At 41.9% G+C, this 9,806-nt stretch overlaps 1 long non-coding RNA gene across 1 annotated transcript; it reads right to left on the bottom strand.

Moving 5' to 3' along the window:
- Positions 1-500: 500 nt before the first annotated feature.
- LOC138799945 (uncharacterized) lies at positions 501-7,759 on the bottom strand. Its single transcript, XR_011364333.1, has 3 exons — positions 7,675-7,759; positions 3,018-3,120; positions 501-585 (listed from the first exon to the last, which is right to left on the bottom strand). It is a non-coding gene; the product is annotated as an uncharacterized lncRNA (long non-coding RNA).
- Positions 7,760-9,806: the final 2,047 nt, after the last annotated feature.

Here is a 9,806-nt window from a genome sequence, read left to right as displayed (position 1 = left end):
GAAGACCAAATAGCATTAGTGTCAGAGCCTCAACTGCAGTTTTCAAGTAAGTGAGACACCTAGTGGCTGAATTTATAGCCTGACCCGTAGAATCAGTACTGACCCGAAAAATAAAGTCATTGTTATTACACAATGAATACCTTGAAAACTAAACCCAAAATACAGTCCTAAAAAATTGTCTGTGTTCTTTTTTTTTTAACACAACTTTACCAGCAAAAAAGGCCTTGTACAGCTGTTTATTGGTAAGAATGGAAGTTTTATATAATGAAATATCTGAAGTTTTATATAATGCAACATAACTGAAGCATTTCATTCAGAATATAGCAAGATTCATTCATAACAATTCAGTTTAATCTGTTCCATAATACAGAAGACGTTGTACTGAAGCCCTTTGTTTACAATGTTCCATCTACTGTTTTTTTTTTCTTTTATATAGACATTGAGGAACAGCAGCTTTACGCAATCCACGATTCTATTTCACAGACTTTTTCGGAGTTGTCCTTCCGCTTAACTTCCACTTTACAAGTGTTCTTGTTAAGAATTGCTTCACAATTTTCTGGATCTGTCAAAATCGGCTTTGCATAGCTAAAAGAAAGCAAAGATAGATGATTATGCTCAACTCTAAAGGCCCTATTACACCAAACGATTATCTTCCGTACTTGGCCAGCCATTTCGGTTGATAATCATTTGGTGTAATCAGCTGACATGCACAATGTCAGCTGATCGTGATCTTTCAACAGGTTAGACAATCATGATAATGACAGTGATGGTCTGCTGTGTGTCGCTCTGTGTAATAGGAGTGGCAGCAGCAGACCGTCACTGACCTCAGTGGACAGCACAAGCGATCTAAGGATCATCCGGGCAGCCCTTCCTGCAGGTCCCAAAGGACCCCCGACTCCTACCTGCTTGCTGTCTGTGTGTGTAATAGCACAGGCAGAAAGTGGGGAACGAAGAGGAAGCAAGCCCTGATCTGTCAGTTCGGCGCTCGATTCCCCCTCTAGATAGTGCTGTGTAATACATCATTAGGCTATGTTCACACTGAGCAAAATCAGCGGAATTCCGCGGCAGAGAGCTACGCCTGTCAAAGTGTCAAACGTGTCTATGGAAGGGCTTGCACACCCTGACATGTCAATTCTTTGAGCCGAGAGCTGCGGAGGTGCACAAGCCCTCCTATAGACACTCTGTTTGACACTGAGGCAGGTGGGATTCCACCGATTTTGCTGAGTGTGAACATAGCCAAAGACAGCAATGCTAAATAAATGCTAAATGCATAGCCATACCATGGTTGTGGTAGAAACTGCCACCCACAGGTTTGGCTGCAATATTTCCATTGCCTATAGTTACTCCTCTGCTGTAGCATTTGAGTGCCATTCCTTTTCCCTTCACTGAGGTACTAAATGCATTAGCATAACCAGATTTACTATTGTACAATTCAGTGAATTCCCATTGAAGAGGTACTCTGAAGAGTAACAAATAAAGTTATATTAATTTGTAATATAACCTCATTAAAATAAATGTATAATATTTTACCTATCCATTATTATATGTTGAGTGGCATCAGCAAAGGGCAATGTGGGCCTCTCTGCTGCCACCACTGTTAGTATCAGGAACTGCAGGGCTGTCCAAGGCCTGGTCCCCGCTCCCCAGCTGTGATCAAGCTCTGCCACTGCCACTGCTCTTCTGAGACCCCCCTGTTGTGTAATGGATTTTCTTGTCACAATATACAGTACACTAAGGGAAGCTGGCTGTTAACATTGTGTGAGCAACAGCTTCTGCAAAATGAACACTGAATCACTAATCACTTTTCTTTCTAGTGGCTCTCATCATTTGTCATGCACGGTCTTGAGAATGAAGGGGCTGCAGTACTAAGGGGGTGATGCTTAAGATGCTGAACAATCTTACTGCAGACATGGCAGCCAGGTACTGCACATCCTGAAGGAGTGGGGGAGGCAGGAATCTGGATTTGTTGCCAATGAACCTGACAGGCAGGGGATCGCCACATATGCAGAAGTGTTTGAACCATTAAAGTATAGTATTATTGACCCCTCATAATTAACCACATATCAGGAAAAAGACAAAGCCAGCGTTGCCGAATTTTGGTCACATCTTCTCCCATAAAAATAATTAATAAAAATAATAATAATAAAAAAATATAAATAAAAAAGATGAAAATAATAATAATAATAGTAATAATAATAATAATAAAAGCCCTAACACAGTTCCCTAGACTGGGTCATAATTGGGCAACTTGAAAAAAATATATATAAATATACGTGTATATATATATATATATATATATATATATATATATACAGTATATATATATATATATATATATATATATACACACATATATACACACAGTGGTACCTTGGTTTAAGAGTAACTTGGTTTAAGAGCGTTTTGGTTTAAGAGCTCACAGTTTTTCAAAATTGTGACATGGTTTAAGAGCATTGCTTTTGGTTTAAGAGCTTCATGTACTGGGTGGGAGGGCGAGTGGGGGAGGGGCTTGGTCTGCATAGCGGGGTCTACAGCCCTGTACTCGGACCCAGGAAGTCTCTATCACCTTCCAAATCATAGCAGATCCACTTCAGGCTGGGGCTTACATCAGGGGACAGGACTGTGGAGGTAATCTCTCCATAGCTGTAACCCCACTCTCCCCAGACAGAGAGTGTGCCCACATCTGTCCTGCTCATTCCTTCATGCTCCCTGCAGTCTCGGTCAGTCCTTGTGTTTCCCATCCTCTCCATTACTGTACAGTAACTTATAATATCACATATTCTGCTGTTTCTGAATGTTTGTTTAATCTGTTTTACATGTTATTCAGAATAAAAAAAAGATCATTATTTTTGGGTTATGGAACCAATTGTCTGCATTTCAATAATTTCTTATGGTAAAATTTGCTTTGGTATAAGAGTGATTTGCCTGAACACCTAGACTAACAGCACTATATTGATATAAAGCCAATTGTGGCCTTACTGCTTAGAAAATATTACATGAAGTAGTAACAGGCGTACCTGGCACAGCATATTATGTGTTCTGCATAACAAGTGCAGGTTGTACAGTCACTTTTTTTCCATTCATGTCCTAGTTTATAAAAATGTCCGTCCCTCAGGCAGCCTGAAATGAAATGGATTAATTCTGCAATTATTTTCTTTTCTGGTTATGGTCACATGCAGAAGTAATGCTGCAGATGTTCTGTAGCAGAGAACTTTTTGGTGTGGGTTTGCCCCAAATTTTTCCCAAATTTTCAGCGGGGATGCTGTAATTATAGTTATACATATAGATTACTATTAGAGATGAGCAAACCGGGTTCGGGTTTGAGTCCATCCGAACCCGAACGTTTGGCATTTGATTAGCTGGAGCTGCTGAACTTGGATAAAGCTCTAAGGTTGTCTGGAAAACATGGATACAGCCAATGACTATATCCATGATTTCCACATAGCCTTAGGGCTTTATCCAACTTCAGCAGCCACCGCTAATCAAATGCCGAAAGTTGGGGTTTCGGATGGACTCGAGCATGCTCGAGGTTCGCTCATCTCTAATTACTATGTTTAAAGGGATACTGTCACCCGTATTTGTATAGATGATGTCCCCAGTAGTATCAGGTACAGCGTCTGCTGCACATTGCAGAATTATCTTGGTTAGTTATGTCCTTGTCTCCTTTCATGTTTTAAAATGCTTTTTAAGCTTCCCCGTTAATGTCACAAGGAGGGGACATGGATTACAGTGTCGCACCGAGGTGGGGAAAGGGGACTCAACAGCCGAGAAGCCCCGCCTTGTTGACACTGTCCATCGATGATTAAAAATATTTTTAAGTGTAACTATCATTTCAATGTCATTTTTCAAAAATCAATAAGGGCCAGTTCACACTGAGTAAACACGGCGTAATTCCGCGGAAGACCTCTCTGCCGCGGAATCCTGCCTTGCTCAGCGTGCTGCTGTAAGGGAATGGGAGGGCGCACGCTCGTCCGCTGCCACCATATTCATTACAGAAAACCTGCACAAACCAAAGGGAAAGAGATGCACAGCCCATATAAAACTACTTCGGGTGCTAAACCTCTATATAGAAAACTGACATAATACCAAACAAAAAAAAGGTATATAGAAACACCGGTAAGCACACCGTAATAATCATAACAAAATACATAGTTTATTGAAGATCACAAATACAAATAATGGCCAAACATGATTAACCCCCCCCCCCCCTAAAAACACTTAAAATCATCCCACATGATTCAATAGTTGTCAGAGAAATAGCTAAACAACCAACTCCCTAGCCTGTAAATACTGAGACACTCTCTGGTATAGAACAATACAACAAATCTAACTGGTACTGTATAAATACACAATTCTCCCTATAAATACCAATAAAGTGCTAATGCATATACAATCCAAAAGAACCCAAAAATGTATATAAATATAAGTATGTACAATAATAATAAGGTGCTGGGGATAAGTATCAAACAAAATGCAATAAAGTGCTAAACAAGTGCTACACTATCAGGGAGAAAAGCACAGTATATCACCAGTGACCATGAGAACACCAGAGAGCCTCCAGGCTGGGAGACTGAACCCCACGCGTTCCGTCCACTAACTGGACTTTCTCAAGGGTCAAATACAAAGTACATTAGAAAGCTGAGAATGTTTCACTATAGCTAAAGTAGTTAAAACTGGAAACATTTAAGACTCTATTACATGGGGCAATTATCTGCCCAATCAGGATGATTTGGGCAGATATCACTCAGTGTAATACAGACAACAATCACCCAAGATGCCAATCATCGTTTTCTTTCAACATGTTGAAAAATCATCATCTGCCGAGGAGCATGGTTTGTAGCCAATGAAAGTATACAGTAAATAAAAAAACATATATACTTACCTGCCCACGCTCCCGGGTGTCCTCAGAGAGCCTCCAGGCCGGGAGACAGGATCCCACGCGTACCGTCCACAAACTGACCCTTGAGAAAGTCCAGTTAGTGGACGGAACGCGTGGGGTTCGGTCTCCCAGCCTGGAGGCTCTCTGGTGTTCTCATGGTCACTGGTGATATACTGTGCTTTTCTCCCTGATAGTGTAGCACTTGTTTAGCACTTTATTGCATTTTGTTTGATACATATCCCCAGCACCTTATTATTATTGTACATACTTATATTTATATACATTTTTGGGTTCTTTTGGATTGTATATGCATTAGCACTTTATTGGTATTTATAGGGAGAATTGTGTATTTATACAGTACCAGTTAGATTTGTTGTATTGTTCTATACCAGAGAGTGTCTCAGTATTTACAGGCTAGGGAGTTGGTTGTTTAGCTATTTCTCTGACAACTATTGAATCATGTGGGATGATTTTAAGTGTTTTTAGGGGGGGGGGGGGGTTAATCTCCGGCCTCTTACTTCATTGTGTGCTATGGGAAGTTCTGATGCGGGCACGCGCTGATGCGCCCACATCAGATCACTGCAGCCGGAAAGATCATCCGGCCTGTACTTAAGTACCGGCCGGGATGATCTTTGCAGAGAGCGGCCGTTCTGTGACCCGGCCGGGTCGGCCGGTCTCTTACGCCGTCTGAACATAGCCTCATACATGAAAGAAGACAAGGACATCACTAACAACTAAGGGCCCTATTACATGGGGCGATCAGGAGGAGCAAGAAAGTGACAACCTGTCTGATGAGTGCTCGCTTGTTCCTCATTCCCTGCTCCCTGCCGCCGATATTACATGTGGGGAGCTGCAGGAAGAGCCCATAGGGGACTGTGCGGAGCGGTGGCTAGCAGACTGTCATTATTGTTGAGCTTTTTTCAACATGTTGAAAGACAAGGATCAGCCGACATTGTGCATGTCGGCTGATCGTTGCCTTTTAAAACTAGCTATTACACCATGAAATTATCGGCCGTAACAGCCAATAATCGCTTGGTGTAATAGAGCCTTTACAAAGATAATTTTACCTTACACACTGTTTTTTTTAAATTGTACACAAAGTCCACATCGCTGTCCACATCCAACTGGCTTCAAGTAGTTGTAGTTAAGATATGATTTATCACCATGATGTGTCTTTACTACACAACAATGTGACCCCTATTATTATTACTGTACTGTACTCTTCCTCCAACATCTGAAGTGCACACGTTATATCATGAAAGCTGTCCGGACCCCGGCGCTGCTCCCTGTACAGAAAGTATCTATGAGCGCTCGTAACGAGCGCTCATAGATACCGAGCGGCAGCAGCGGCACTGACAGAGGGGAAGCCATTGGCTCCCTCCCTGTCAGTCACCTCTCACTGGCCGCAGCGGTCACAAGAGGCCGCGCTCCCCCTCTGGTGTCGGCGCTGAGTGACGTTCCTGCGCCGGCGGGGAGAGCGGCCTCTAGTGACCGCTGCAGTGTGGCCACAGGAGGAAGAGAAGAGGACGCGCAGGACTTAGGTGAGTATAAGTGGTTTTTTTTTTTTATACTATATGGGAGGGGGAGAGCGCACAGGGGGCTATATACAGGGGAGGGAGCACAGGGGGGCTATATACAGGGATAGAGAGCACAGGGGGGCTATATACAGGGGTAGAGAGCACAGGGGGGCTATATACAGGGGTAGAGAGCACAGGGGGGCTATATACAGGGGTAGAGAGCACAGGGGCAGAAAGCACCGGTGGGGCTATATACAGGGGGAGAGCGCACAGGGGGGCTTTATACAGAAGGAGAGCGCACAGGGGGGCTATATACTGGGAGAGAGCACAGGGGGGTTATATATTGGGAGAGAGCACAGGGGGGCTATATAGTGGGAGAGAGCACAGGGGGTCTATATACAGAGGGAGAGAGCACAGGGGGGCTATATACTGGGAGAGAGCACAGGGGGCTATATACTAGGAGAGAGCACAGGGGGGCTATATACTGGGAGAGAGCACAGGGGAGCTATATACTGGGAGAGAGCACAGGGGAGCTATATACTACAGGGGGAGAGTGCACAGGAGGCTATATACTACAGGGGGAGAGCGTACAGGGGGGCTATATACTACAGTGGGAAAGCTATATACTACATTGGGAGAGCACACAGGGGAGCTATATACTACAGGGGGAGCTATATACTACTAAGGCAGTCACCCCCTGTGTACTTAATTTTAAAGGGCTGTGAGAGAGAGAAAATGACAGTTTTCCCACTAATAAGCAGCAATTCTGTATGTAAATAGTTCAACAACGTTTGTGTATAGCAACAAAACCAAACAAAACAAAATCCTACTGATGTTCAGCTCGGACCTTCACCTGACAAAAGACCCCGGTAAGTGGACCTTCACTAAAAGTTGTTGAGTACCCCTGCTATATAGTAACATTGATTAACATCAATTTTACAAAGTAGCATTGTATTGCTTGCAGTAGTATGTAACCTCCATGCTGCCATATAGCTGCTATAACTGCCATGTAGTATCACATAGCCTGTGCAGCTAATATACCTCCCTACAGTCAACAGGGCCACACAGCTATATGTCATTATCACAACACTACCACTTTTTGCATGGATTGTTTCCACATGGCAGTATCAAACCCTACAGACTAGTACTGCCTAGCTTATTGTCATCATATACCCTAGTGATACAAAACACTTTTACCTAGATGACAAGATAGTGGAAACATATTATACTAAAAGTTCAATTTATAGAAGTGAAACCAAACAACACTTCACTACTCACCTTGTTTGTGAGGAAGATAGCTTGTATGTTTATGATGATTATTAAAATTACTTTTGGCATTTTGCTCCATCACACACTGAGCACTACATAAAGATATCATGGTCACTGCCACCAGAATACGCAGCAGGTACGCCTGTGGATAGTAAGAAGTACACGTCACTGCGAATCAAGGTTGTGCTTTGTCTTGACAGTTGATCCTTTTTATAGTTTTTTTTTTATATGTTTTTCTTTCTTTTTATTTAAAACATTTATCTTTCAATACTGTTGTAGACATAACTAAACAATATTATGAAACATGTAGCCAATGGGAGTTATTAATGAATTGCTTCACTTAGAGGCAGGAGTATTCACTTTATTCCGCAGGCAGAGACACAGTCACATTCAACATTTTAGTCGCCTACTGAAAGTGTTACAATAGCATCTAGTCTGGGTCCAATTTACAACTACCATAGTTTTAACCGGGGACCTATCATAATTATCATGCTATATTCAGAGGGTGCCTCATTATAGAACTGAATCCTTGATTTTTGTTTTACACATAGTTTCAATACAAAAATTGTCAAAAATAAAGTTAGCTCTAGTTAGGGCCCAGATATAGGCTTTTGTACTAGGGGGATCTGTGATCTGTGATCTCAACTGACTTCCATAATAAGGGTATGTTCTCATTCCGGAATTTCAAGTGGAGGCCCGATACTTTCATTTGAGAGTATCATTGAGACTATGGGACAGGCGAAATTCTGCTGCATATTTTGTAGTGGGAACATACCCTTAAAGGGCTCTTTAACTTAAACAAGAAACAAAAAACTGGGAATCCAGTAATTCAGTGTTGATTAAAGTGTCACTGTCGTTTCATTTTTCTGCAGAAATCAATAGTACAGCCGATTTTAAGAAACTTTGTAATTGGATTTATTAGGCAAATATGCCATTATCTGCATTCAAAAAGACTTTCCCCAGGTCCACCCTTCCCCTCCTCTCTCTCATCCACTGCTTATTATCGGGAAATCTTGACTCTTTTACATCAGTCGTCTGTTCTATGGAGAGGGGAGGGGGAGGAGGAAGGAGGGAGATTAGTCGGCAGCAAAGAGCAGAGAACAAAGGATTACACAGTGTGGAACTGTGTGAAAGCGGCTATTCAGAGGTCAGTGCTGACTTTAGAGGAGATAGCCCAGTGATGTAGCGGTAGCTGTAGCCTCATCTCCCTCCACCCCTCCCCTATCTAGAGAGGGGAGAGCTTCAAACTGCTTTTTCATTATAAAAATGCATTTTTCGGCTAATAAACCCAATTACAAAGTTTCTTAAAATCACCTGTACTATTGATTTCTGCAAAAAAAAATTAAACGACAGTGACACTTTAAGAACGTGTTATACATTTAAAGGGCATGTAACTGTATAAACCTTCTGTAACCCACAGTCTAAATAACATAGTTTTAATACAGAAATTCTAGCTTGGAAGTTATGTTGTTTTTAACATTGAGTTGCTGGATCCTGGATATTTCGTTTTTTGGTCTTTACACATCTTGCACTATGGTGCACCATACACCATACTGTATCCAGAAGAGCAAGGTAAGCTGAATTCTTTTTTTTTTGCTTCCCTTGTACTTAAAAATATGATTCTGCCTGGACGCCTCCCCTACAGACATCTAATGTGTGCTGACAGATCTCAGTGCAGATGATGTAGTTAAGGGAATTTGGTGCGTCTAAGTGCCTGGAACCCCCAACAATCTCTAGAAATGCTGGTCTAATCTGAAATAATACAGGCATCACATGCTGCCCTTCATGTGAATGTGAACTATGTGAAGGAGAACAGGGGGGCTCATAATGCCGACTTCTTCTGTTGTTTGAAATGTTCTGAAAATGTAGACATTGTCTCAAAATCAGTGCACGTCACAATTTGCAATTATGTTCCTTTTAATGTAGACAATGCCAATGTTTAGTGCAATATATACAGTTGTCTGACTATAGGGACTAAAACTAGAAAACACTTTTTTTTTTTGTAAATAAAGCATGAAACTTACCATAGCTGCTGCCCGTATTACTGCTGAGCTCAGTGCCCAGATATTCTTATTTTTATCAATTTATATACTGGCTGGTGGCCATGTGACTATATTCTGCCGAGTTATGCAAACACAATC

Source organism: Dendropsophus ebraccatus, chromosome 8 (genome assembly GCF_027789765.1).
Source record: "Dendropsophus ebraccatus isolate aDenEbr1 chromosome 8, aDenEbr1.pat, whole genome shotgun sequence".
NCBI lineage: Eukaryota > Metazoa > Chordata > Amphibia > Anura > Hylidae > Dendropsophus > Dendropsophus ebraccatus.
Note: the sequence above shows the minus strand (reverse complement) of the source record. Positions and strands in the feature narration are given on the sequence as shown.